The sequence below is a fragment of the Helianthus annuus genome, chromosome 17 (assembly GCF_002127325.2).
Source record: "Helianthus annuus cultivar XRQ/B chromosome 17, HanXRQr2.0-SUNRISE, whole genome shotgun sequence".
In the NCBI taxonomy this organism is placed as follows: domain Eukaryota; kingdom Viridiplantae; phylum Streptophyta; class Magnoliopsida; order Asterales; family Asteraceae; genus Helianthus; species Helianthus annuus.
The window spans coordinates 82,403,227-82,427,970 of record NC_035449.2 but is presented as its reverse complement, the minus strand read 5'-3'; positions in this window follow the sequence as shown (position 1 = coordinate 82,427,970).

Below are 24,744 nucleotides of genomic sequence, written 5' to 3'. Positions count from 1 at the left end.
AGCATATACGTTGAATGATTCAGACAAATTATATTCTGATAAGGAATTCCCAATAAGAAGTGTTAAAACTGAAATGATCAAAAAGGTTTTCAAATTAACAGAAATTAATATTTCTGAAATAAAAGATTTAAATCTTTCTGCAAAACCTAAACCTTACACTTCAAGGATTCAACAAAGAGTAAATAAGAAAATGGGTTATGGTTGTGGTTATAGTTTCCAATCGAAACCAAACAATAATGGTAATCTCAAAAAGAAAGGTCTTGGTTTTATTTCACAAAAAAATTATAAAAATCAGAAAACTTATAAATCAAAAACAAAATTTGTTTCAGGTGGGAGTTCTGAAGATGAGCAGAAGAAACCTTTCTGGAAACAGTCGAATCAAGAGTTTCTTGCTTAAGTGAAGAAGAATGTGAGAAAATCTGCTCAAAGAGTTGACAGAAGAACCTGTTTCAAATGCCAGGAAGTTGGACACATAGCTTGGAATTGTCCCAAGACCAGCTACCAAAAACAAGGAGTTTCTTCTAACTCTGTTTTGAAAAAGACTTGTGTGGATAAGAACGAACAACCTGTAAAAATTGTTAAAAAGTTTGAAAATTCTACTTCTGAGGAAGGAGAAAGTTCAAAAAGGTTTTACAAAAGAAGAGGTGATTTAAGTAAACAAAAATGGGTTGTTAAATCTGAGGGTAATTCTGACAATGAATCTGATTCCATAAAATCAGAGGAGTCATTGGTTAATAAAAAGATTGTGAATTCCATTCCAGTGGTGAATGATGAGAATTTTCCGTCATTGTCAAAGGAAAATTTGATGAAGAAAGTTGGAAAGGTTGAGATCTCAAATCAATTCTTCACTGATAAAGGAGAATTTGATGTTGAGAAGGCTTTCAACGGGAAAGTCAAACATATGTTTGGGAAGATGGTAGACAGGAAGGTAAAGGGTGCTAAAGAGTTTTATAAATCAAAATGTTGGTGGGACAGATGTGTTCCAAAGTCACCCAAGGCTGGTGAGGCTTGGGTGGACATTATGTTTGAGTAAAACACCGGACTTGCCGGAGCTCCCAGGTTGGTAAGCGAGGAGCAGGTATCGGCATCTTTCTTGAGGAATTTACTACGGTAATGTCAATCATGCAAACGGTAAAAAGGTTTGTTTATGTTTGTTTACAAGTGGTTAGAAGATTTGATTGTGCATAACTTGTGCATATGGTAAATCAAGGACATTAATTTGTACTTGCATTTTCTTACAAGTGATTGGGAGACAAGATGATGAACCACATCCCCGAACTTAGTATTGATATTCCTACAAATGGTAAAATCAACCAAACTTATTTTCCGAAAAAACCATTTTGATTAAAACAAACTTAAGTGTTTTGAAATCTAAATGGGAAAATAGTTTGTTGATAGGGTGAGTTCTGATTGTTTATGCCAAGTGAATGGCGAATTGATGCGATTTTATATGGTTGTCATGTTTCTGTACAGTTTGTTTTCAATTTTCGTTAATGTGTTTGCATTTTAGGGGGAGTAGAAACTTTCAGAAAATCCAAAAACATTAGAAAATTTGAAAAAGGAAAAAACATGATAAAAACCAAAAATGAGTTTGTTGTGAAAAAGAGGAAATGATAGTACATCAGTGGACTATCACAACATGCTAAAGAATTGGAAAGTTTAAAAGTGATAAACAATCTTACTGCGGATGCGTCAGTAGATTTTTACAAATTTAGTAAATTGTGAAGGGATATAAACCGTAAAAATTCAAACTTGCTTATCTTGCGGGTAACAACTTCTTGGATATATAGGTAACCCCTGAAATCTTGATTGAAAGATCCCTCTTTCTGAGATACCAGGTCTTTATGCTCAGTGATATCTGGGGTATTATCCCGGGACTTCTGCTGTATGGAAATACTGACCTAGTCCCCGTATAATACTTTCTGCAAAAGCTTTGAAATATAAGCGCAACCCTTAGCAAGTTGATGAAACAATAAAGTTGATAGTCACTTCTGTTATAACAGAAGATCCTCTAAAGGGGACCCACCAATAGTCGAAGCCGTCATCTCTCTGTGTATACGGAAGTATCGACCTGAGCTCTCACGGCCCTCGCAACTAACCCCTTACAGATATCATCTGTGGTATACTCACCTGTAAGACTGAATATTAGGATCTGAATACAGGAGTATATTCAAGTAGTGGGACAGTATACTGACAATCTAGGTAAATTGTTTAGAATTTAAAATGAATTCAAGCTTAACGGTGTTGGTGATTTGTCTCATAAACTAATATGATCCTCTTACACAAACTCAAAAAAATATTGTATGTAAATATTTCTTCTCTGCATTTCATTTCTTTACATTGAAAAATCCAAAAAGATTTTAGTGTGTTTTAGCATAACTTTTTGAAAAAAATCAAAAAGATTTTCGACAACTGGTGTTGGAGAGCTAATTTTCAAAATTCCGAGTGCAAAACATGATGAACAGATGGTTTGGGAGAGTGTGTTGTTTTTGAAAATAAAAATGATATATCTTCAAGTGGTTCATCAAAGATTAATATTGTAAATTTTTTTTTGATTGTAAAATTTCGCAAGTGATTCATTAGATGGTGAGATTGTCTTTACAAGTTATCATTAGAAAACTTATGTTTTGGGTTGAGAATATGCAGGTGAGTCAGGTTACGATACCTGAACCTATGAAAGCCAGACTACGATCCCAGTACAAGTTGAGGGGGAGTCTGTTAGAGAAAGAGAGTCTGAAGATGCAAGAGCTAGGAGTTTGATCCTGAAAGTTTAGTTGAAGAAAGCTAGAGTGAAGGAAGCCGAAAGACTGATAAAGACTGAAGATTGAGAAGACTCGATACTTAAGACTCGTCAACATCTGAGGGGGAGTCTGTTGGTGCATACATCTGTCGACTTCGTCTTATATCGAGTCTGGGTTGCGTTGAGGATCTGATCAAGCATGATGTCATCATGTTGAATGATGACATCATAATAGATGACATCATCATAATATGTCAATCATCGTTGCAACAGTAAACAACAAGAAACAATTCGGTTTGAATTTGACTTTTGAGTGTTTAGTTTGAAAGGGTATCATTTGAACATGGTTGTGTCCATTTGAAGACGTGTCCGTTTGAAGCATGCATACCGTTTGAAGGTGTCATGACTGTTTGAAGAGAGACTCGGTGGCCTATAAATAGGTGTGTTGTTCATGTCATTTGTAACGAAAGGACTAAGTGATACCGAGGTGCTGCCGGTTTATCCTCTGATTGTAAACATTGTTATTTCAATATACAAGAGGTTTAAAGTGTATCTCAAGCTGTTTTCACATCCGTTTCTCTGTTTCCGCCTCTGAAACGGACTAGAGCTCTTCAGACCGACTCATTCAGGTCGCGACACGATCATACAATAGAAAATTTTCAGAAATTTTCTGAAAATCCAAAAACATTAGAATATTTGAAAAAGACAAAAACATGATAAAAACCAAAAATGAGTTTGTTGTGAAAAAGAGGAAATAATAGTACATCAGTGGACTATCACAACATGCTAAAGAATTGAAAAGTTTAAAAGAGATAAACAATCTTACTGCGGATGTGTCAGTTGATTTTTACACATTTAGTAAATTGTAAAGAGATATAAACCGTAAAAATTCAAACTTGCTTATCTTGCGGGTAACAACTTCTTGGATATATAGGTAACCCCTGAAATCTTGTTTGAAAGACCCCTCCTTCTAAGATACTAGGTCTTTATGCTCAGTGATATCGGGGGTATTATCCCGGGACTTCTGCTGTATGGAAATACTGACCTAGTCCCCGTATAATACTTTCTTCAAAAGCTTTGAAATATAAGCGCAGCCCTCAGCAAGTTGATGAAACAATAAAATTGATAGTCACTGCTGTTGTAACAAAAGATCCTCTAAAGGGGACCCACCAATAGTCGAAGCCGTCATCTCTCTGTGTATACGGAAGTAGCGACCTGAGCTCTCACGGCCCTCGCAATTAACCCCTTACAGATATCATCTGTGGTATACTCACCTTTAAGACTGAATATTGGGATCTGAATACAGGAGTATATTCAAGTAGTGGGACACACAGATAAGTTTAAGTGCTTAAGAGATTAATATCGTATCTCGGATCAGTTAAACTTTGTGTGAAAATTTAAGTGGACCAGTATACTGACAATCTAGGTAAATTGTTTAGAATTTAAAATGAATTCAAGCTTAACGGTATTGGTGATTTGTCTCATAAACTGATATGATCCCCTTACACAAACTCACAAAAATATTGTATGTAAATATTTCTTCTCTGCATTTCATTTCTTTACATTGAAAAATCCAAAAAGATTTTAGTGTGTTTTAGCATAAATTTTTGAAAAAATTCAAAAAGATTTTCGACAACTGGTGTTGGAGAGCTAATTTTCAAAATTCCGAGTGCTAAACATGATGAACAGATGGTTTGGGAGAGTGTGTTGTTTTTGAAAATAAAAATGATATATCTTCAAGTGGTTCATCAAAGATTAACATTGTAAAATCATTTTTGATTGTAAAATTTCTGCAAGTGATTCATTAGATGGTGAGATTGTTTTTACAAGTTATCATTAGAAAACTTATGTTTTGGGTAGAGAATATGCAGGTGAGTCAGGTTACGATACCTGAACCTGTGAAAGCCAGACTACGATCCCAGTACAAGTTGAGGGGGAGTCTGTTAGAGAAAGAGAGTCTAAAGATGCAAGAGCTAGGAGTTTGATCCTGAAAGTTTAGTTGAAGAAAGTTAGAGTGAAGGAAGCCGAAAGACTGATAAAGACTGAAGATTGAGAAGACTCGACACATAAGACTCGTCAACATCTGAGGGGGAGTCTGTTGGTGTATACATCTGTCGACTTCGTCTTATATCGAGTCAGGGTTGCGTTGCGGATCTGATCAAGCATGATGTCATCATGTTGAATGGTGACATCATAATAGATGAAATCATCATAATATGTCAATCATCGTTGCAACAGTAAACAACAAGAAACAATTCGGTTTGAATTTGACTTTTGAATGTTTAGTTTGAAAGGGTATCTCTTTGAACATGGTTGTGTTCGTTTGAAGACGTGTCCGTTTGAAGCATGCATACCGTTTGAAGGTGTCATGACCGTTTGAAGAGAGACTCGGTGGCCTATAAATAGGTGTGTTGTTTATGTCATTTGTAACGAAACGACTAAGTGATACCGAGGTGCTGCCGGTTTATCCTCTGATTGTAAACATTGTTATTTTCAATATACAAGAGGTTTAAAGTGTATTTCAAGCTGTTTTCACATCCGTTTCTCTGTTTCCGCCTCTGAAACGGACTAGAGCTCTTCCGACCGACTCATTCAGGTCGCGACACGATCCTACAATAGAAAATTTTCAGAAATTTTTTGAAAATCCAAAAACATTAGAAAATTTGAAAAAAGACAAAAACATGATAACAACCAAAAATGAGTTTGTTGTGAAAAAGAGGAAATGATAGTACATCAATGGACTATCACAACATGCTAAAGAATTGGAAAGTTTAAAAGTGATAAACAATCTTACTGCGGATGTGTCAGTAGATTTTTACACATTTAGTAAATTGTGAAGAGATATAAACCGTAAAAATTCAAACTTGCTTATCTTGCGGGTAACAACTTCTTGGATATATAGGTAACCCCTGAAATCTTGTTTGAAAGATCCCTCTTTCTGAGATACTAGGTCTTTATGCTCAGTGATATCTGGGGTTATCCCGGGACTTCTGCTGTATGGAAATACTGACCTAGTCCCCGTATAATACTTTCTGCAAAAAGCTTTGAAATATAAGCGCATCCCTCAGCAAGTTGATGAAACAATAAAATTGATAGTCACTGCAGTTGTAACAAAAGATCCTCTAAAGGGGACCCACCAATAGTCGAAGCCGTCATCTCTCTGTGTATATGGAAGTATCGACCTGAGCTCTCACGGCCCTCGCAATTAACCCCTTACAGATATCATCTGTGGTATACTCACATGTAAGACTGAATATTGGGATCTGAATACAGGAGTATATTCAAGTAGCGGGACACACGGATAAGTTTAAGTGCTTAAGAGATTAATATCGTATCTCGGATCAGTTGAACTTTGTGTGAAAATTTAAGTGGACCAGTATACTGACAATCTAGGTAAATTGTTTAGAATTTAAAATGAATTCAAGCTTAACGGTGTTGGTGATTTGTCTCATAAACTGATATGATCCCCTTACACAAACTCACAAAAATATTGTATGTAAATATTTCTTCTCTGCATTTCGTTTCTTTACATTGAAAAATCCAAAAAGATTTTAGTGTCTTTTAGCATAAATTTTTGAAAAAATTCAAAAAGATTTTCGACAACTGGTGTTTGAGAGCTAATTTTCAAAATTCCGAGTGCTAAACATGATGAACAGATGGTTTGGGAGAGTGTGTTGTTTTTGAAAATAAAAATGATATATCTTCAAGTGGTTCATCAAAGATTAACATTGTAAAATTATTTTTGATTGTAAAATTTCTACAAGTGATTCATTAGATGGTGAGATTGTTTTTACAAGTTATCATTAGAAAACTTATGTTTTGGGTAGAGAATATGCAGGTGAGTCAGGTTACGATACCTGAACCTGTGAAAGCTAGACTACGATCCCAGTACAAGTGGAGGGGGAGTCTGTTAGAGAAAGAGAGTCTGAAGATGCAAGAGCTAGGAGTTTGATCCTGAAAGTTTAGTTGAAGAAAGTTAGAGTGAAGGAAGCCGAAAGATTGATAAAGACTGAAGATTGAGAAGACTCGACACTTAAGACTCATCAACATCTGAGGGGGGAGTCTGTTGGTGTATACATCTGTCGACTTCGTCTTATATCGAGTCTGGGTTGCGTTGCGGATCTGATCAAGCATGAAGTCATCATGTTGAATGATGACATCATAATAGATGACATCATCATAATATGTCAATCATCATTGCAACAGTAAACGACAAGAAACAATTCGGTTTGAATTTGACTTCTGAGTGTTTAGTTTGAAAGGGTATCTCTTTGAACATGGTTGTGTCCGTTTGAAGACGTGTCCGTTTGAAGCAAGCATACCGTTTGAAGGTGTCATGACCGTTTAAAGAGAGACTCGGTGGCCTATAAATAGGTGTGTTGTTTATGTCATTTGTATCGAAAGGACTAAGTGATACCGAGGTGCTGCCGGTTTATCCTCTGATTGTAAACCTTGTTATTTTCAATATACAAGAGGTTTAAAGTGTATTTCAAGCTGTTTTCACATCCGTTTCTCTGTTTCCGCCTCTGAAATGGACTAGAGCTCTTCTGACCGACTCATTCAGGTCGCGACACGATCCTACAATAGAAAATTTTCAGAAATTTTCTGAAAGTCCAAAAACATTAGAAAATTTGAAAAAGACAAAAACATGATAAAAACCAAAAATGAGTTTGTTGTGAAAAAGAGGAAATGATAGTACATCAGTGGACTATCACAACATGCTAAAGAATTGGAAAGTTTAAAAGTGATAAACAATCTTATTGCGGATGTGTTAGTAGATTTTTACACATTTAGTAAATTGTGAAGAGATATAAACCGTAAAAATTCAAACTTGCTTATATTGCGGGTAACAACTTCTTAGATATATAGGTAACCCCTGAAATCTTGTTTGAAAGATCCCTCTTTCTGAGATACTAGGTCTTTATGCTCAGTGATATCTGGGGTATTATCCCGGGACTTCTGCTATATGGAAATACTGACCTAGTCCCCGTATAATACTTTCTGCAAAAAGCTTTGAAATATAAGCGCATCCCTCAGCAAGTTGATGAAACAATAAAATTGATAGTCACTGCAGTTGTAACAAAAGATCCTCTAAAGGGGACCCACCAATAGTCGAAGCCGTCATCTCTCTGTGTATATGGAAGTATCGACCTGAGCTCTCACGGCCCTCGCAATTAACCCCTTACAGATATCATCTGTGGTATACTCACATGTAAGACTGAATATTGGGATCTGAATCCAGGAGTATATTCAAGTAGCGGGACACACGGATAAGTTTAAGTGCTTAAGAGATTAATATCGTATCTCGGATCAGTTGAACTTTGTGTGAAAATTTAAGTGGACCAGTATACTGAAAATCTAGGTAATTGTTTAGAATTTAAAATGAATTCAAGCTTAACGGTGTTGGTGATTTGTCTCATAAACTGATATGATCCTCTTACACAAACTCACAAAAATATTGTATGTAAATATTTCTTCTCTGCATTTCATTTCTTTACATTGAAAAATCCAAAAAGATTTTAGTGTGTTTTAGCATAAATTTTTGAAAAAATTCAAAAAGATTTTCGACAACTGGTGTTGGAGAGCTAATTTTCAAAATTCCGAGTGCTAAACATGATGAACAGATGGTTTGGGAGAGTGTGTTGTTTTTGAAAATAAAAATGATATATCTTCAAGTGGTTCATCAAAGATTAACATTGTAAAATTATTTTTGATTGTAAAATTTCTGCAAGTGATTCATTAGATGGTGAGATTGTTTTTACAAGTTATCATTAGAAAACTTATGTTTTGGGTAGAGAATATGCAGGTGAGTCAGGTTACGATACCTGAACCTGTGAAAGCCAGACTACGATCCCAGTACAAGTTGAGGGGGAGTCTGTTAGAGAAAGAGAGTCTGAAGATGCAAGAGCGAGGAGTTTGATCCTGAAAGTTTAGTTGAAGAAAGTTAGAGTGAAGGAAGCCGAAAGACTGATAAAGACTGAAGATTGAGAAGACTCGACACTTAAGACTCGTCAATATCTGAGGGGGAGTCTGTTGGTGCATACATCTGTCGACTTCGTCTTATATCGAGTCTGGGTTGCGTTGCGGATCTGATCAAGCATGATGTCATCATGTTGAATGATGACATCATAATAGATGGCATCATCATAATATGTCAATCATCATTGCAACAGTAAACGACAAGAAACAATTCGGTTTGAATTTGACTTTTGAGTGTTTAGTTTGAAAGGGTATCGTTTGAACATGGTTGTGTCCGTTTGAAGACGTGTCCGTTTGAAGCATGCATACCGTTTGAAGGTGTCATGGCCGTTTGAAGAGAGACTCGGTGGCCTATAAATAGGTGTGTTGTTTATGTCATTTGTAACGAAAGGACTAAGTGATACCGAGGTGCTGCCGGTTTATCCTCTTATTGTAAACATTGTTATTTCAATATACAAGAGGTTTAAAATGTATTTCAAGCTGTTTTCACATTCGTTTCTCTGTTTCCGCCTCTGAAACGGACTAGAGCTCTTCTGACCGACTCATTAAGGTCGCGACACGATCCTACAGAACTCATAATGCCCATATCTTGTACGGAAAGCAGTTTTGGGAATATCTTCTTCGAGAACACGAAGTTGATGATACCCAGAACGCAGATCGATCTTTGAAAAGCATGAAGCACCTTGCAGCTGGTCGAAGAGATCATCAATTCGAAGTAGGGGATATCGATTCTTGATGGTAAGCTTATTAAGCTCACAATAATCGATACACATTCGAAAAGATCCATCTTTCTTTTTCACGAAGAGGACAGGAGCTCCCTAGGGTGAAAAGCTCGGTCGGATAAATCCTTTATCAGATAACTCTTGAAGCTGTTTCGATAACTCTTACATTTCGGACGGTGCAAGACGATAAGGTGCTTTTGCAATTGGGTTGGCACTGGGTACAAGGTCAATATGAAACTCGACTTGACGAACTGGAGGCAAACCAGGCAGTTCATCAGGAAACACCTCTGGATAATCCCGAACAATCAGAATATCTTGAATACGCTTACTCTTGTCTTTCTCCTCGGTGACATGTGCCAGAAAAGCAACATATCCTTTTCTCAAATAACTTTGGGCTTCCATACACGACATAAGGTTCAATCCACCTGAAGGTTTCTCGCCACGAACTTCCAGAATATCGCCAGAAGACAAAGGAATACGAACAATCTTATCAAAACAAACCACCTCAGCATGATGTTTGGTTAACCAATCCATTCCAATGATAACGTCGAAGCTCCCAAGTTGCATTGGCATGAGGTCAATAGGAAAAAGATGGTTATCAAGGTTCAACTGACAATCACGAATAGCAGAATCGAGAACAAGAGGTTTACCAGTAGCAACTTCAACAGATAAGGGTTTCCTCAGTTTAGTTCTAGGTATCGCAAGCAAAGGCTCGAATGACAATGAAACAAAACTTCTATCGGCACCAGAATAAAAAAGAATAGATGCAGGTCGATTGTTAACAAGAAACGTACCATTGACAAGAAAGGTACCATTGACAACGAGGTTGTCAGCTCGAGTCTCGTTTGCATCCAGATTGAATGCTCGTCCACAAGCGGGATTCACATTGGCATAGACATCCGGATAAACAAAAGAGGTATTGAAAACATCAACAAAACACAAGGAAGGTAATCATTCATTCGTTACCTCAAACAAACAAATGATACGCAGTGACTAATCAAAGTAAATGGGTCAATATAATGTATCGCCGAAGACATGCTCGCCTATAAGTGAACACTCACCCCAAGAGTTCCCAGGTAAGAGTGACTGGTCTGATTATGTGGATTTGTACGAACACTCTAGCCTTAGACAGAAAACTCAGGGTACAGGCACTCACCCTTCCAGTTTGCACGTGTTCACACTATTTAAACCCAAACTTTGATGAGATTTTGAAAACTTAGAGGGTTCAAAACCTTATAACAGAGGGTTCAAAACCTAGTAATCAATCATCCTAGAATAGATGATTAGTTTTCAAAGCGGATTCAAACTTAGTGTTCTCATTGTGGTTATCACCTAAGGATAGGTGACGGTTTTGTTTTAAAATCTAAACGCAAGTAAACTTGCGTTGGGGTCCTAAAAGTTATAGTCTAGGTCAAAGCATTACTAATAACCTAATTCCCTATAACCATTGGCTCTTATACCGACTTCTTCTGTCACACCCCGACCACGTAAAACAACAAATCGTGGCGGAAACGTCGGGGAGTGTTGTAACAGAATTATTGTTTCATAACCATGGATACAAAAAGAGTTTCATTTTATTGATAATATTAAGTATTAACATTGTCTTAACACATAACAAACAAGTTACAAATCGACTATCATTGTTATTTTGTCACTAAGGCCTTGTCCAGATCCTATGTGACGCATGCATCCTAGAAATCACATCAAGCAACAACACGTGAAACATATGTAAAAACAAAGTCAGCAAAGAAATGCTGGCGAGTACATAGGTTTTATAAGAGTACTATAATCATGGCTCGTTTATATGTTGCAGTACTTTATTAGACTACAAGAGTCAAAATACAAACCTTATTTTGAAAAGTGTATTGCAACATAATTTAACCAACTCAAATCAAGTAGATTATAATTTATAACACCTTGAAGCCATGATTCTTAACCCAAAAACATTTATTTTAGAAAACCAATTTGTAAAACATCTTGTATTAACTCGTTAATAAAACTCGTATGGTTTATATTTTTAGAAAACATCATTGTGTGACATCGTTTCAAAATCGTTTACCCAAGTGAACTAAATAACGCCACGATATGTAATATGTTGAAAACACTTATATATAGGAAGTACCAGCGGCGTATCCACCATGCTTTCATCACATTACACCTGTCCCGTTATCTAAACACTAACCAAAAACCAATAGTTTATCCAATTCGTTTAACTTGTTCAAATCGTTTCAAAATCGTTAACTCGTTTAAGTCGTTTAAATCATCCTCGTTTTAATTTGTGAAAAACTATTTATGGTCGTCTTGCTAACAACATTCAAACCTTCGTGACTCGACTTCCTCGCGTCTCGCTTCTCGCTTTAACAAACCACCAAAGGGTAAGTTAACTATCATCAGATTCAGTCGTTACCCACAACCCCCACACATAACCATGGGTGCAATAAGATAACGGGATCTGTCAGATCCTATGCTACCATAACCTAATACTGGTCGGCCTGATCAATGCTAATGAATGTCATTTGTTATGTAACTACAACCAACAAGTCACTTTATTGAAATCGTTATTAATTTAATATAAACCATCTTATTCGTTTTTGAAAAACCATCATTTAAACCTTGAAAATCATTTTGTACATATGAATCACCCCAAAACAATTGAAAACAGTAAAATAGGGGAACTATGTACTCACTTGAAGTGCAAAGTATCCTCAATCAATAGAACTTCAACAAACTCAAGTAAACCAGAGAAATCAAGCAGCACCTAGTAATCGAATTACTAGTCAAACAATAGACGCCTAAATCGGAAGATTGGACAGAATGAGGTCTTGTAAACCATATGAGTGTTGGAACTCATGTGGTATGGTTTAACAATGCCTACATCCTAAAAAGAAACTTATCATAAGTGCTCTCGACCCATTATGACCTATTAATGTAGCTTACGCTACTTTAACGCGTCTTGCGCGCAATGCGCGTTTGAGACGTCTAACTAGTCCTATGACGAGTATTATATGCCTTAACATGTTTAGATATGTTACATAATCAGTTATGTGAACAAAGTTTAGGTTACATATGCTTATTTACCAATTATGCATGAAAAGGGTATTTTGGTTATTTACCAAAGGCATATAAACTACCTATCATGCGACTAATTAAACCTAAGTGACCTTAAGGTATAACCTCGGAAGGTTATTCCCTATGCAACTATGGTCACTAAACATGTTTGGTTGGATCCTAATGATCGACCAAATGGGTCGTGTTCGAAAGTCTAAGCGGGTGTTTAGTCCGCTTGACTTACGACTCTACACAAGCACTAATCTAAAAAGTGACGAGCTAAACATATCGAAACATGTTTAGTTAAGTTAGAAAACAGGTTTGGTATCAAAACAAATGGTTTTGATACCTAAAAGTAGTTTGGTTACAAAATACGCGAGAATACGCATTTTGGCCGAAACTACGACTCGTCACTGAGCCTAGATAACGTGGTAATCAGTAGGTATAGTCACTAGGGACTATAACCATCGTGATTACGCTCACGTTATGACGTTCAAACGAACTTCGCATTGACCATAAACTGGTTAATGCAGAAAGTCAAACGCAGTTTAACTTTTACGATAAAAACGAAAGAAAAGAACGAAGGAATACTTACAAAAGGTCCCCGCAAGCTTTGATTTTCCAAGTAATCTCAGGTATGAAGTGATTAGCACTTCAACTTAGAGATATCTCAGAAAAATCAAGTGGGTTTTGCAAGTGAATGGTGGTGGGTATTTATAGGAATTCAAGAATCGTTAGGATCGTTTCTCGAAGATTGAGCTTTAATCTAGGTCGTACACCTCATGCCCATTGATTTGTAATACTAGGGGTGCCCTCAAAACCAGCAAATGGTAATGAAAAAGTTACAAAATAGCCCCTAAACATCAAGTTAAGTGTTGAAAATGGACCTGCAAGTGCAAAAATGGAGTTTCTACCCAGATCAGTTTCTCGCGGCGCGCCACGGGATAGGCAGAAGGTCGTGGCGCAGCGCCACCATGTGCCAGGTCCAGAAACTTTCAAAATTTGACAGTTTTGGTCCCTGCACATGTTTAAGGCCTATTTTGATGCGTTTAAGCCCCGTTAACCCCATTTCAAGGCTCTAAAATGAAGTTAAAGTATAGGGAACTCAAAACATTCTGAATGTTCGTTACTATAAAAATCGGTATAGTTTCGCAGTTTGACACAAATACTCCCTGCGATCGAACCAACTTGATTTCAACACACCAATCCATCCAAAGCTTATTTCGAAGTCATATGGAGGTTATTTAAGGTATGTTAAGCCTATGTGACTATTCCGGAGTGTTTGTCGTGTTATACTGACTGCGTTTACGCGCCAGTTTGCATATAACCTTCAAGAAAGCGATTTAAAGCTTGAAATCGGCATTGAATCAAATTGTAAAATCATCAAACACAATTACATACATAATAACATCAAAACACATATAATAACACCAAAGCACATTGTTTTATTAATAATCATCATTGTTTTACATTGAACATCGATTGCAGAACACATTTGTCACAAAAATGGTCCTGTATGCTTTCCTAAGTGTCGGGAATTGAAAGTGTCACAAAAGGGTACTTAAAGAACACTAAATGGTAAAGCTTGACACTTTAACGAACCGGTATCTAATCGAACAACCGGACATTACCCGAAACACCAAAATATTGCTAGAAGCATTGTTTTATTATTTCTTGGCTAGTTATGATCCCAGAACACCTTAACACACTATATAACATACCTTATGCATAACACCTAAACTTTAGACTTGAAATCTAACCTAGACACTTAACTAATATTTGAGACCCAACTAATTACCCCTCCCCCCCTTGGGACGGTTACATGGTGACCCCCACCATAATCTCCTCAAAGATCTCTAAATATCCCCTAAATCTTTCTTGGATATGCTTTGATCTTGTATGTACTATTTGAGACATTAGAACCATTGGACAACAGAATTATGTGATTATAAGTAGAACATAATCACCTGCACTTCTCAACACCTTCACTCTCCTTCTCCTCTCTTCCATTCTCGGCCGAACACCGCTTTCCACACCACCACCATTTTCATTTCAAGTTCATCCATTCCAAGCTCTTCACAAGGTGTAAGAAGCAAGATTAGAAGGTTTGGTGCTTGTGAATCTTGAAGGACCTCCATCAATTGCTTTTATCCATCACTTTTGCCATCACCATCTTCAAGTGTTCTTCCCTAGCTTAGAGCTAGTAGTAAGACCCTCATAACCTTAGTTACTTCTAATTTTGAGTGGTTAAAAAATGAAATACTTTGATTATCTTGAGGAACACTAAAAGACATAAGCATGAAACTCTAACATAAAGCTTACATATGATGAAATCTTGATGAAATAGTGTTGTTTAGTGTATGAATGATGGTTGCTTGTTGTTTACTTGAGATTATGATGTTGATCATCATAAGGAGTTTGCTAGATTGTGATTCAACACATGATCTTGCAAGTTAGAGGATGATTATGTGTTAACACAAGAAGATCATCCTCATACATAAGCATGAACTTGAATAAAAAGATGATTTCTTGAAAAATAATAAACAAAGTAAGCTAGTAATCTTAAGGATCTAAGATTTATGGATGGTTTTCCAAAAGAACCAAGTTTAAAATGTGATTTTTAGAAGATCTTGGTTTTTACTTAAATATACACTATTTTTAGTGGCAAAACAAGTGTGTAAACACTTATGAAACAAGAAGATCTCACCAAGAAACATTTTTGTAAAATATGTTTACAAGTTGTAAACACCTAAATTCTTTAAGAATGCGATTTTTAAAGAAATAAACACACTTTAAAGGATAACTAGTGTAGGACCGGTTTTGATACCGTTCGATTGCGTAACGAACGTTTCACGTGCGGAATCCGTGAACGAACGTGACCGAACACACGATAACGTACTACTAATGTGATTCCATTGCTGAATTTGACGTGTACGGTACAAGAATCACAAATACACAACTTTCTCTCTCTACTTTCTCTCTCTAGAAAGTCTTCTCCAAGTCTCCTCTCTAAATCTCTTCTAAAAGTCTTCCAAAAGTCTTTTTCAAGAACTTACTAAAACTATGACATAACACCCTATTTATATGGTCAAGGCTTTTAATGAAAGTTCACATTAATTACAAGTTTGCCACCTTGCCATTTCTAACTAAATATGACGTTATGCACTTGATTCCTTCCGGCTTTTCACTATGACTCGGATTGACGAAGGCGATAGACAAAATATGCATCAACAATCTCCCCCTTGGATATTGCCGTAGTCAATCTCGTAGTGAAACTCGTAACGACTTGTCTTTCTCTCTCTCTAAGACTCGAACAAAGATGTAGTCGACAGACAACTGCACTAACAAACTCCCCCTTGGATGTTGACGGAATCTTCAGTGAGAGTCTTCAATCATTTCCAGCTCTTCACTCTTGTTCGGTCTTCTTCAGGAACTCTGCCTGGAATCAAATTTTCTTCAAGAATTTCTTCTTGGAATCACATGCCTGGATCATTCTCTGGCTCTAACTTTCATCAGACTCCCCCTATCATCATGCTGGGATCTCTGTCTGGAAATCGTTATCACCATTGAAATCAACTCCTGGCTTTCTCTGTTTAAGCTCTTCTCTGGTTCTGATGTGTCTCCTGGCTATTCGTAGCAACAGGATCAGAAACCTGCAAAACTCAAACACACTATCACAAACCAATACAATTTACAATTCAACTTAATGAATTAACTAATCGTATAAGAAAAACTATGAAGATCAAATTGTAGGTTACCATTCAACTTAGTCATCAAGTTAATGAACCAATTTTGCATTTCAAATCTTCACAATTTAACACTCTTCTCCCAAACCAAAAGTTCAACATGTTTAGCACTTGAAATGTCGAAAATCAGTTCTTCACACTCTGTTGTCGAAAATCTTTTTGTAATTTTCAAATATCAAACAAAAATACAATATTTTTGGATTTTTGAATTTTGAACAATACAGAAATGAACACTATTTTTGAGAGATTGTGCAAGAGGATCATATCGGTTTTTTGAGACATATCACCAACACCGTTGATCTTGATTAATCAGCAAATGTTAAAAACAAATTTACTTCTGATTGTCAGTATTGTTGTCCACTTAAATCTCTACACAAATTTTCAATTGATTCAAGATACGTATTTAATGTATTAGCACTTAAACTTATTTGAGTGTCCCACCTCTTGAATATACTCCCGTATCCAGATCCCAATATTCTGATCTACAGGTAAGTATAACTACAAATGATATCTGTATATAAATTAGGGGAAAAATGCGAGAACTGAGGGATCTCAGGTCAGAACTTCCGTTCAGCAGAGAGATATCAGCTTCGACTTAGCAGTGGGTCCCCTTTAGAGGATCTTTTCAGCTACAACAACTGATCATCAATTTTATTGTCTAATCAGCTAAGGGCTTTATGCTATGTTTCAAGCATACGAAGAAAGTATTAGCCAGGGACTAGGTCAGAACTACCGTTCAGCAGAAGTCCTGGAATAATACCCCAGACATCAATTGAGTACAAGAACCTAGTATTCCAGAATAAGAAACCTTTCAAACGAGATTTCAGGGGTTACCTATATATCCAAGTAGTGTTCCCCACAAAATAAGTAAGTTTTGATTTTATGTTTATATCTCGAATACAATTTACTAACTGTGTGAAGCCTACTGACACATCATTAGTAAGACTTGTTTAAAAACAATTTTGTCTTTACAAATCTCTAGCATGCTGTGATAGTCCACCGATGTACTATCATCTCCTCTTTTTGCAACAAAACTCATTTTCATTTTTCAATTTTTTTAAATTTTTCAAAATTTTAATACTCCCCCTAAAATCAAAATATGTTTCAATTTTGATTTTCTGAGGAAAAATTGAAAAGCAAACTATACAAAAAATTTGACAACATTATGTGAATTACCTCAATTCACCATTCTCGTGCAAAAAACAATCAGAACTCCCCCTCACAACAAACTATTTTCCCATTATGATTTCAAAACACTTAAGTTTGTTTTAATCAAAATGGTTTTTCCGGAAAAAAATTAGTTTGTGTTCCAACCATTTGTAGATTTGGGGTTATCTCATCATCTTGTTTTCTTCAAACCTTTTAAAGATTTATTATTTCCAGTTTGATCATAAACCATCAGTAGAAAATCAAGTACAAATTAATGTCCCTGATTTACCACATTTGAGGCGAAAAATCACCAAAGTGAAATTTCTCAAGAAATGTGCCGATTCATGATCCACGATACCATCTTGGGATCTCCGGCAAGTCAGGTTTTTCTATTTAAACAATTTCACCCAAGCCTGACTGCCCTTGGGTGATTTTAAATTCTTGCTCAACAATGGTGGAAAATTTGCATCATCCATTGCTAAACTAGAATTCTCAACTTTTACCTTAACCAATGGCTCCTCTGGTTTTACCATACCAGAATCATTGCCTGCAGGTGGCTTGTCCGACTTTGATCTGTCTGATTCATCGCCGACCTTTTCTTTCTTCTTCTCTCTCTGTTCTGTCCTCAGATTTGTATCTGATGAATTCGTCTTGCTTGTTTTTGCAACTGAAGGAGTCGATTCATCAGAACTTTTATTCTGTTTATCCTGTGAACCTGAGGACAAAATCTTCTCGAGATATTCTCTCGCTTTCTTTCTCTTCTTCCTCAGTCGGTCTTTTTGCCCCTGAGAAAGTTTAACTTTCGTCTCTAGAACTTTCGGTTGTTGAACTTTTGGTTCTCGAACTTTTAGTTCTTCGGGCTTGACCTTTACTGGAATTCTTGCCACTTTCTGAGACATAACCCTTGATCTTCCCATTGATCTCCTCGGGCAATCTCGGGCAATATGACCTTTGATGTTGCAGTTATAGCACCTCCTGGTCTCATATCTCCAGTACTGGCAATTAACATCAATGTGTCCATGATAGCCGCAGCTGTAACACATTCTGTTATCGTACCAGTTATCACCGTTGTACCAAACACTCAAGTCGTAACACTGTTTGGCCTGGTGATATTCCTTCCTCAACTTTGCTGGATTTGACGCTTTAGCACTGTGGTCTGACCTGCACCACTTATTACTAACATTTTTTGAGTTTTCATTTTTTATTTTTTTGTAAATTTTGTTTTTGATTGGATGATCGATCCGATGAACTTTTATTATCTTTTTGTTTCTGTTCTGCTTTCTTCTTCAAAGGCTTTTGCTTAGAACATTCACCTTTTTCGGTCGATTGCAAAACAGTTTTCTGAGATTTTTCTTTCAAATTTAAAAACAATTTTTGTTTTTCTTTTTTAATATTTTCATCATCGGATGCATCATCACAATCTTCAACTTTGACAGAGTCAAAGTTTGTGACACAGTCACTTATTGGATCTGAATTGATCGGTTTTGGACAAGGAATATTCAACTTGTCAGATTTAGTCGCAAAACTGATCAATTTCTTTTCAAGTTCATCAATCTTGATCCTTGAACTCTTAGCTTCGTCTTCAAGCTTAGATATTCTTTCAAGATGAGACTTGATTGAATTTTCATTATCATTTTTCAAATTTTCAAGAACCGATTTTTCATTTTCCAAAACATTTATCTGTTCTTGAAGTTTCACTTCATTTGCTTTAAGATTTTTGTTCTCCAATTTTATCCAGAAATCTTCATTTTCAGATGATTTCTGTTTGCTTTCAAAAACCTTTTCATTTTCTTTTAAACCTTTGGTCTCTAATGTCAAACTGTTCACACTACCTAACAGTTTGCCATTTTCGACTTTCAACTTCTCACAAATACCCTGTAAGTCTAGAATCTGTTTTTCATCAGCTTTCTTCTTATTGTTCAATTTCTTGATCTCCAATGCTAAACTTTCTGCATCCTTCACAAGTTTGGCATTGACTGTCTTGAAGTTGTGACAATTTGAGCATACTGATGCAGACCTTGACAATTCATTCTTTACAGATTCTTTGACTTTTACAGCTTTTTCTTTCCTTTTCTCATCCTTGATCACCATCTGTTCTTCAATCCTTTTAATGAGTGGAGTAATTGTCCGTTGAGAAAATTCTCTAGAACTTTTCAAGTTCAAGACATAATCTTCCCATTCTTCTTTCGGTAACGCACTGATAAATTTTTCAACCCACTCTTCTGGTTCTTTTGTAATATCTAAATCAGACATTGAACTAACAAGATGGATATATCTCTTAATGATACTCTTTGTATTTTCTCCTGGAAACCTTGAAAACGAATCAAATTCTGTCTCTAATTCCCTTATTTTATCCATTGTTTCCTGAGTCATATTAAACACATTGAAACCCATGATTTCTTAACTCGGTTTTTCAAACTGCCAAATAAGTGATCCAACCGATGTTCGAATACGCGATCCAACCGATGTTCGAATAAGCGGTTCAAAGAATTTGTCTGAAAAAAGCGATCCAAATCAATCCGAATAAGCGGTCCAGATTAATACTAGGAGTGAGCAGTGAATTAATATCAGCTAATGGGGCGGTGAAATGTGATGAAGTTGGGCTTTAGTGATTGGGTAAGTGGGGCGGTGGGCTTAGAAATGGACGGTGCTTTGTAATAGAAAATGGCGGTGGGTTAATTTGTTTGGGTGGAGTGAAAGTATGATTGGATAATATGGACGGTTGGACCTTCACTTTAAGTGGGGCGGTGGTTTTTGGATTAAGTGGGCTGATAATGAGTAGTGGCCGATTCTAAACTGTCATGGTCTTTGATGATTGGTTAATCTTTGCTTAATGGGGCGGTTGGGTGTGCAGTTTTAAAAACAACTAATGAGCGATGATTGTAGGATTTCAATTTGGTCTTAATTGGCGGTGAACCTGCAACTGACAATAACCTGCAAAATCAGATAGTCATGTGAAGAAGACGACATAAGAGCGGTTCACCTCAAAGTCTGTTTGAGCGATCCAAGACTTAATGATTTTGAGCGGTTCACACATAACCCTATGAGCGGTTCACGTGATTCTTAAAAGCGATCCAGAGGTTTATTTTTGTCATATGAGCGATTTAGAAAATTCTATGAGCGATCCACAACACAATTTTCGAGCGGTTCAGGATCATTCAATGAGCGATCCACAAAAGCGATCCAGGTGTTCAAGAAAGCGATCCACACCTGCGAATTCGGACCTAAAAATCGAGATTTCTCCAAAACGGCTTGGAGTTTCGGGCTGAAACTTGGTAGGGTTGTAGATCGGGTCTAAACGCACCTCATATCCAAAAATCAGACGATTTGGACCGTATTTACCAGTTCAATTTGACGTTTTTCAGAAAAGAACGAGTAGAATATGAAAAATCGACGAAATTGGATCTGAATCGGCTCTGAATCAGTACGAAAACAACGTGTTTGATCAAGCAATCGAGCTCCTAGCTCTGATACCACTTGTAGGACCGGTTTTGATACCGTTCGATTGCGTAATGAACGTTTCACGTGCGGAATCCATGAACGAACGTGACCGAACACACGATAACGTACTACTAATGTGATTCCATTGCTGAATTTGACGTGTACGGTACAAGAATCACAAATACACAACTTTCTCTCTCTACTTTCTCTCTCTAGAAAGTCTTCTCCAAGTCTCCTCTCTAAATCTCTTCTAAAAGTCTTCCAAAAGTCTTTTTCAAAAACTTACTAAAACTATGACATAACACCCTATTTATATGGTCAAGGCTTTTAATGAAAGTTCACATTAATTACAAGTTTGCCACCTTGCCATTTCTAACTAAATATGACGTTATGCACTTGATTCCTTCCGGCTTTTCACTATGACTCGGATTGACGAAGGCGATAGACAAAATATGCATCAACAACTAGACCTACTAAAAACATTACCAAGTTACTACAAGTTTTTGTAAAAGATTAAGTTCACATTGTTATGTAAATTGAATAGTTTTTGCACTTGGTAAGTGTAAGTTGTTTAGGGATTGATTGTTGATTGTTGTGATGATTTTTGAAAAGAAAATGATATGCTTAAATAGCATGGACACTTCCATTTTTAGGGGAAACTATGGCAAAATTTCCTAAAAATATAAACACTCAAAGAAATATTTTCTAACAAATATTTACAAGTGTATTTTGATCCTAGGTTTTCAAAATAAACTTTGCCATAATTTTTGTAACAAAAATACAAATATTGGAGGTTGATTTTTATAAATAAAAATGGGTGAATATATATTTAGAATATATATATTTATATTAAAGACACTTAATATAACTTAACAAAAATACCAAGAACTTACAATCCAAAATAATACCAAAGATCACAAGGAATAAATATATAAGTTACACACTTAATATTGCGAAACCGAACGAAAGAACGTAACTTATGAAATATTCCGGAAAATACGTTACAAATATATTTTTGGTAAATATTATTTTGGATACAAGAAGTGAAAACATGATTTTTGTACATACTACCAAGTTATGTCATATTTTCAACAAGAAGAAAATATGTTATTTTTCGGAGATAAAAATATATTTTCCTAGTATAGTTAGAAGATATATGATTTTTAGGAAAAATATATATTTTCTTGGAATACATTATTTTTGACAAATAAGTTATATAAATATTTTCTAAAGTGAGACTTGAAAATATATTATTTTGAGAATACCAATACGAGAATACGAAAGTACATGTATGAAATACCCCCATCCTTGGGAAGGAAATACAAAAATAAATACTTGAGAAGTATTAATACAGAAATATTGCGTAAACAATTATTCCAAAAATTAAATATAATTTTGAAGACATGAAAGAAACGTAACTCTAAGTTTTGGCACGGCCCGTTCGCCTAATAGACAGTAGTACATTGTAGGTAGTCGGGTTTGCTGAAGAAGTTTGGGTTAGGATTCTGAAGACGCAATACAGTGAGTTCATGTCCCCCTTTTTCTTTAAACTGTTTTGTTTATTAACTTCGGGGGTAAAATACATGTTACAAAAGGATTACTACAAATACAATTGGTATGGTTAGCCTAGGAAAGAACCATAGATAATGTGAATGGGTAGACGGATACTTGGGACCATTAATCCTAGTATAAGGACCGAGGGGCATGAGTGATAGATCTATTTGGGTGTAGCGAGCCCACACCCATGAGGACCAGGGTGGCCCATAGGGTGACTATGTCTTCTAGCCGGAAGCCCGGTACAGCTTTGCTAGGTTTGAGTCTTCCTACACCGTCACACATATCAGTGGCCTTGCAAACCATTGGTGATCTTTTCCTTGTTTGCTTTAATACTGGGACTTACAGACATACATACATACACTTTTTACAAAGGTTTATACATACTTACACAAAACGCATGAACTCGCTCAACTTTTGTTGATGTTTTTTTTAAACTACATGTATTTCAGGGAACTAGTGGATCTGGCAGGTGTATGCATGTGTCTTCAAGCTGCGTCGTGAATAAAAGATGTTATCCATGGTTGTTGAGTTTAGGGGGTGTATCCTATTCCTGGACGGGATACATGTTTCTAAACCAGGTTTTATTTAAAATCTTTTGTGGAGTCTTTATGAACTCAGTTAGACATGTCATGGTTTGTAACTTAATTTGGTGTCGATGTTTTCAGACAAGTATGTTGTGGTATTTTCTAAACTTAATTAATGGATGAACATCTCATGTTTTTATCATATAGCATTATTATGATTGAATGCTATGGTATTAAGAAGTCACACCAATAACCACGCTTCCGCAAAAGTCAGGGTGTGACAGCTTGGTATCAGAGCTTCGATCGCAGCGAACTAGGATTCTTTCTCGAGTCTAGACTACGATCATTAGGGCTCTCACAAAAATGTTTTCAAACATATTTTAATTGCATACACAAAGTGTCCAAATCCAGGGAACAAACATTTTTACAAACAAAAGGCATAAAAACACATTTCAAGGCTATGTTTATAATTCGGTCTTAGAGACTGGGGATGTTTAATCTTAGAGACTGGGAAGGTTCAGTCTTAGGACTGGGGAAATTTAGTCTTAGAGACTGGGGAAATTGAGTCTTAGAGACTGGAGAAGTTTAGTCTGAGAGACTAGGTAGTTTAGTTTGGGAAACTGGGGAGTTTTAGTCTGAGAGACTAGGGGTTCAGTGTGAGAGGCTGGGTGGAATAGTCTGGGAAGACTAGGATGTATACATGCTTACATTGTTATTACTTACATGCTTATTTGGATGATTGTTGATATATGTGTATATATTGTGATTGTGTTGTTACAGACACTATGTCATCTTCTTCTGAGAGTAGAGTATCCGATACGGTACACCCTACGACTATAGTTTCGGATGACGAGATCATCCCAGAGGATGAGGTTTTTACATCTGACACCACGAGTAGCGACGATGATGATTTCCAGCCGTTTGCTTTACCAGAGTTTGGCGATGTTATGCCGCTAGCTGATGGTCTTCCTAGCGAGGATCTACTTCTTGTTTAGATCCCTGCTCCTTTTCCTCTTGCTGCATTTCCTCTCGAGGATCTGCCTCTTGATGCTATGTTTGACGACGACGTCGATCTTTTTATTAAGGGTCCCCAGGATGATGGAGTTCCAGTCGATGATGATGATGTTATTCCTCTTATTGAGATTCTAGTCGCTGATGTCATTGCTATTCCACTTGTCGAGGTTCCTGTCGTGGAGATTTTGTCTGACCATTCTGGTCCCGATTCATTTGAGTCTGTGTCATCTTCTACTTTACATGCACTGGGATTGCAGCGCTATCCCACTGACTCTGACTCTAACACAGCTATGTCTGCCGCACCCGTCCCTCCACAGGACTTTGAGTTTGACGATGAGTTTGATCCTGTCTTTCCACATGACTTTGACCTTGAGCATGAGTTTGAGTTTGTCTTTGATGAGTAGCCTTTTGAGGCACCTATCGCTCCTGACATGATACCCTCTAATATTGAGTTAGCCCTAGTTGACCCTGAGCCTGAGATTGCACCCGAGCCTATACCAGCACACGATCCTTTACCTGAGCATGACCCTATACCTGTTGACATACCAGTTGTTGCACCACCTTTACCTGACCCGATTCCTATACTTGTTGATCATGCTCCTTTTGCTGCCCAGGTTGACCCCAGATATGCATTCACCCACAATGGGTGGATCGAGGACGATGACGACTTTCCTCCTTCTGTTAGACCTGTTACTCCCCCACCTGCACCTGTACATGCACCCATTAATATCGCCCCGTTTCACCCACATGTGTCTGACATTCACCGTACAGATCTACCGGTCACGTTCCTTCAGGATATCCCTCCTCCCCATCCAGGGGAAGGA